This window comes from Oncorhynchus tshawytscha, linkage group LG09, assembly GCF_018296145.1.
Source record: "Oncorhynchus tshawytscha isolate Ot180627B linkage group LG09, Otsh_v2.0, whole genome shotgun sequence".
Taxonomy (NCBI): Eukaryota; Metazoa; Chordata; class Actinopteri; order Salmoniformes; family Salmonidae; genus Oncorhynchus; species Oncorhynchus tshawytscha.
Window position 1 is genome coordinate 84,524,249 of NC_056437.1, and position 6,215 is coordinate 84,530,463.

Sequence of the window (6,215 nt, forward strand, 5' to 3'; positions counted from 1 at the left end):
GGTCTCTCTGTCCAGCATGACTCATGGAGAGGGAGCAATAGAGTGGTCTCTCTGTCCAGCATGGCTCATGAAGAGGGAGTAATATAGTGGTCTCTGACCAGCATGGCTCATGAAGAGGGATTAATACAGTGGTCTCTCTGTCCAGCATGGCTCATGAAGAGGGAGTAATATAGTTGTCTCTGTCCAGCATGGCTCATGGAGAGTGAGTAATATAGTGGCCTCTCTGTCCAACATGGCTCATGAAGAGGGAGTAATATAATGGTCTCTGTCCAGCATGGCTCATGAAGAGGGAGTAATATAGTAGTCTCTGTCCAGCACGGCTCATGAAGAGGGAGTAATATAGTGGTCTCTGTCCAGCATGGCTCATGAAGAGGGAGTAATATAGTGGTCTCTCTATCCAGCATGACTCATGAAGAGGGAGTAATATAGTGGTATCTCTGTCCAGCATGACTCATGAAGAGGAAGTATGGCTCATGAAGAGGGAGTAATATAGTGGTCTCTCTATCCAGCATGACTCATGAAGAGGGAGTAATATAGTGGTCTCTCTGTCCAGCATGGCTCATTAAGAGGGAGTAATATAGTGGTCTCTGTCCAGCATGGCTCATGAAGAGGGAGTAATATAGTTGTCTCTGTCCAGCATGGCTCATGGAGAGTGAGTAATATAGTGGCCTCTCTGTCCAACATGGCTCATGAAGAGGGAGTAATATAGTCATCTCTGTCCAGCATGGCTCATGAAGAGGGAGTACTATAGTGGTCTCTCTATCCAGCATGACTCATGAAGAGGGAGTAATATAGTGGTCTCTCTGTCCAGCATGGCTCATGAAGAGGGAGTAATATAGTGGTCTCTCTATCCAGCATGGCTCATGAAGAGGGAGTAATATAGTGGTCTCTCTGTCCAGCATGGCTCATGAAGAGGGAGTAATATAGTGGTCTCTCTGTCCAGCATGACTCATGAAGAGGGAGTAATATAGTGGTTTCTCTGTCCAGCATGGCTCATGAAGAGGGAGTAATATAGTGGTCTCTGTCCAGCATGGCTCATGAAGAGGGAGAACTATAGTGGTCTCTCTATCCAGCATGACTCATGAAGAGGGAGTAATATAGTGGTCTCTCTGTCCAGCATGGCTCATGAAGAGGGAGTAATATAGTGGTCTCTCTGTCCAGCATGGCTCATGAAGAGGGAGTAATATAGTGGTCTCTATCCAGCATGGCTCATGAAGAGGGAGTAATATAGGTGTCTCTCTGTCCAGCATGGCTCATGAAGAGGGAGTAATATAGTGGTCTCTCTATCCAGCATGGCTCATGAAGAGGGAGTAATATAGTGGTCTCTGTCCAGCATGGCTCATGGAGAGTGAGTAATATAGTGGTCTCTCTGTCCAACATGGCTCATGAAGAGGGAGTAATATAGTGGTCTCTGTTCAGCATGGCTCATGAAGAGGGAGTAATATAGTGGTCTCTCTGTCCAGCATGGCTCATGAAGAGGCAGTAATATAGTGGTCTCTGTCCAGCATGGCTCATGAAGAGGGAGTAATATAGTGGTCTCTGATCAGCATGGCTCATAAAAGGGAGTAATATAGTGGTCTCTGTCCAGCATGGCTCATAAAAGGGAGTAATATAGTGGTCTCTGTTCAGCATGGCTCATGAAGAGAGGAGTAATATAGTGGTCTCTCTGTCCAGCATGGCTCATTAAGAGGGAGTAATATAGTGGTCTCTGTCCAGCATGGCTCATGAAGAGGGAGTAATATAGTGGTCTCTCTATCCAGCATGACTCATGAAGAGGGAGCAATAGAGTGGTCTCTCTATCCAGCATGACTCATGAATAGGGAGTAATATAGTGGTCTCTCTGTCCAGCATGACTCATGGAGAGGGAGCAATAGAGTGGTCTCTCTGTCCAGCATGGCTCATGAAGAGGGAGTAATATAGTGGTCTCTGACCAGCATGGCTCATGAAGAGGGATTAATACAGTGGTCTCTCTGTCCAGCATGGCTCATGAAGAGGGAGTAATATAGTTGTCTCTGTCCAGCATGGCTCATGGAGAGTGAGTAATATAGTGGCCTCTCTGTCCAACATGGCTCATGAAGAGGGAGTAATATAATGGTCTCTGTCCAGCATGGCTCATGAAGAGGGAGTAATATAGTAGTCTCTGTCCAGCACGGCTCATGAAGAGGGAGTAATATAGTGGTCTCTGTCCAGCATGGCTCATGAAGAGGGAGTAATATAGTGGTCTCTCTATCCAGCATGACTCATGAAGAGGGAGTAATATAGTGGTATCTCTGTCCAGCATGACTCATGAAGAGGAAGTATGGCTCATGAAGAGGGAGTAATATAGTGGTCTCTCTATCCAGCATGACTCATGAAGAGGGAGTAATATAGTGGTCTCTCTGTCCAGCATGGCTCATTAAGAGGGAGTAATATAGTGGTCTCTGTCCAGCATGGCTCATGAAGAGGGAGTAATATAGTTGTCTCTGTCCAGCATGGCTCATGGAGAGTGAGTAATATAGTGGCCTCTCTGTCCAGCATGGCTCATGAAGAGGGAGTAATATAGTGGTCTCTGTCCAGCATGGCTCATGAAGAGGGAGTAATATAGTAGTCTCTGTCCAGCATGGCTCATGAAGAGGGAGTAATATAGTGGTCTCTGTCCAGCATGGCTCATGAAGAGGGAGTAATATAGTGGTCTCTCTATCCAGCATGACTCATGAAGAGGGAGTAATATAGTGGTATCTCTGTCCAGCATGGCTCATGAAGAGGAAGTATGGCTCATGAAGAGGGAATAATATAGTGGTCTCTCTATCCAGCATGACTCATGAAGAGGGAGTAATATAGTGGTCTCTGTCCAGCATGACTCATGAAGAGGGCAAAATATAGTGGTCTCAGTCCAGCATGACTCATAAAGAGGGAGTAATATAGTGGTCTCTCTGTCCAGCATGACTCATGAACAGGGAGTAATATAGTGGTCTCTGTCCAGCATGGCTCATGAAGTGGGAGTAATATAGTGGTCTCTGTTCAGCATGGCTCATGAAGAGGGAGTAATATAGTGGTCTCTCTGTCCAGCATGGCTCATGAAGAGGCAGTTATATAGTGGTGTCTGTCCAGCATGGCTCATGAAGAGGGAGTAATATAGTGGTCTCTGTTCAGCATGGCTCATAAAAGGGAGGAATATAGTGGTCTCTGTCCAGCATGGCTCATAAAAGGGAGTAATATAGTGGTCTCTGTCCAGCATGGCTCATGAAGAGGGAGTAATATAGTGGTCTCTGTCCAGCATGGCTCATGAAGAGGGAGTTATACAGTGGTCTCTCTATCCAGCATGGCTCATGAAAAGAGAGTCATATAGTGGTCTCTCTATCCAGCATGACTGATTAAGAGGGAGTAATATAGCGGTCTCTCAGTCCAGCATGGCTCATGAAGAGGAAGTAATATAGTGGTCTCTGTCCAGCATGGCTCATGAAGAGGGAGTAATATAGTGAGTGGTCTGTCTATCCAGTATGACTCACGAAGAGAGAGTAACATAGTGGTCTCTCTATCCAGCATGGCTCATGAAGAGGGAGTTATATAGTGGTCTCTCAATCCAGCATGACTCATGAAGAGGGAGTAATATAGTGGTCTCTCTGTCCAGCATGGCTCATGAAGAGGGAGTAATATAGTGGTCTCTGATCAGCATGTCTCATAAAAGGGAGAAATATAGTGGTCTCTGTCCAGCATGGCTCATAAAAGGGAGTAATATAGTGGTCTCTGTTCAGCATGGCTCATGAAGAGGGATTAATATAGTGGTCTCTGTCCAGCATGGCTCATGAAGAGGGAGTTATACAGTGGTCTCTCTATCCAGCATGGCTCATGAAAAGAGAGTCATATAGTGGTCTCTCTATCCAACATGACTGATGAAGAGGGAGTAATATAGTGGTCTCTCTGTCCAGCATGGCTCATGAAGAGGGAGTAATATAGTTGTCTCTCTGTCCAGCATGGCTCATGAAGAGGGAGTAATATAGTGGTCTCTATCCAGCATGGCTCATGAAGAGGGAGTAATATAGTGGTCTCTCTGTCCAGCATGGCTCATGAAGAGGGAGTAATATCGTGGTCTCTCTATCCAGCATGGCTCATGAAGAGGGAGTAATATAGTGGTCTCTGTCCAGCATGGCTCATGGAGAGGGAGCAATAGAGTGGTCTCTCTGTCCAGCATGGCTCATGAAGAGGGAGTAATATAGTGGTCTCTCTATCCAGCATGACTCATGAAGAGGGAGCAATAGAGTGGTCTCTCTATCCAGCATGACTCATGAATAGGGAGTAATATAGTGGTCTCTCTGTCCAGCATGACTCATGGAGAGGGAGCAATAGAGTGGTCTCTCTGTCCAGCATGGCTCATGAAGAGGGAGTAATATAGTGGTCTCTGTCCAGCATGGCTCATGAAGAGGGATTAATACAGTGGTCTCTCTGTCCAGCATGGGTCATGAAGAGGGAGTAATATAGTTGTCTCTGTCCAGCATGGCTCATGGAGAGTGAGTAATATAGTGGCCTCTCTGTCCAGCATGGCTCATGAAGAGGGAGTAATATAGTGGTCTCTGTCCAGCATGGCTCATGAAGAGGGAGTAATATAGTAGTCTCTGTCCAGCATGGCTCATGAAGAGGGAGTAATATAGTGGTCTCTGTCCAGCATGGCTCATGAAGAGGGAGTAATATAGTGGTCTCTCTATCCAGCATGACTCATGAAGAGGGAGTAATATAGTGGTATCTCTGTCCAGCATGACTCATGAAGAGGAAGTATGGCTCATGAAGAGGGAGTAATATAGTGGTCTCTCTATCCAGCATGACTCATGAAGAGGGAGTAATATAGTGGTCTCTCTGTCCAGCATGGCTCATTAAGAGGGAGTAATATAGTGGTCTCTGTCCAGCATGGGTCATGAAGAGGGAGTAATATAGTGGTCTCTGTCCAGCATGGCTCATGAAGAGGGAGTAATATAGTGGTCTCTGTCCAGCATGGCTCATGAAGAGGGAGTAATATAGTGGTCTCTCTGTCCAGCAAGGCTCATGAAGAGGGAGTAATATAGTGGTCTCTGTCCAGCATGGCTCATGAAGAGGGAGTAATATAGTGGTCTCTGTCCAGCATGGCTCATGAAGAGGGAGTAATATTGTGGACTCTCTGTCCAGCAAGGCTCATGAAGAGGGAGTAATATAGTCATCTCTGTCCAGCATGGCTCATGAAGAGGGAGTACTATAGTGGTCTCTCTATCCAGCATGACTCATGAAGAGGGAGTAATATAGTGGTCTCTCTGTCCAGCATGGCTCATGAAGAGGGAGTAATATAGTGGTCTCTCTGTCCAGCATGGCTCATGAAGAGGGAGTAATATAGTGGTCTCTGTCCAGCATGGCTCATGAAGAGGGAGTAATATAGTGGTCTCTCTATCCAGCATGGCTCATGAAGAGGGAGTAATATAGCGGTCTCTCAGTCCAGCATGGCTCATGAAGAGGAAGTAATATAGTGGTCTCTGTTCAGCATGGCTCATGAAGAGGGATTAATATAGTGGTCTCTGTCCAGCATGGCTCATGAAGAGGGAGTTATACAGTGGTCTCTCTATCCAGCATGGCTCATGAAAAGAGAGTCATATAGTGGTCTCTCTATCCAACATGACTGATGAAGAGGGAGTAATATAGTGGTCTCTCTGTCCAGCATGGCTCATGAAGAGGGAGTAATATAGTGGTCTCTCTGTCCAGCATGGCTCATGAAGAGGGAGTAATATAGTGGTCTCTATCCAGCATGGCTCATGAAGAGGGAGTAATATAGTGGTCTCTCTGTCCAGCATGGCTCATGAAGAGGGAGTAATATAGTGGTCTCTCTATCCAGCATGGCTCATGAAGAGGGAGTAATATAGTGGTCTCTGTCCAGCATGGCTCATGGAGAGGGAGCAATAGAGTGGTCTCTCTGTCCAGCATGGCTCATGAAGAGGGAGTAATAAAGTGGTCTCTGTCCAGCATGGCTCATGAAAAGGGAGTAATATAATGGTCTCTCTGTCCAGCATGGCTCATGAAGAGGGAGTAATATAGTGGTCTCTCTATCCAGCATGACTCATGAATAGGGAGTAATATAGTGGTCTCTCTGTCCAGCATGACTCATGGAGAGGGAGCAATAGAGTGATCTCTCTGTCCAGCATGGCTCATGAAGAAGGAGTAATATAGTGTTCTCTGTCCAGCATGGCTCATGAAGAGGGATTAATACAGTGGTCTCTCTG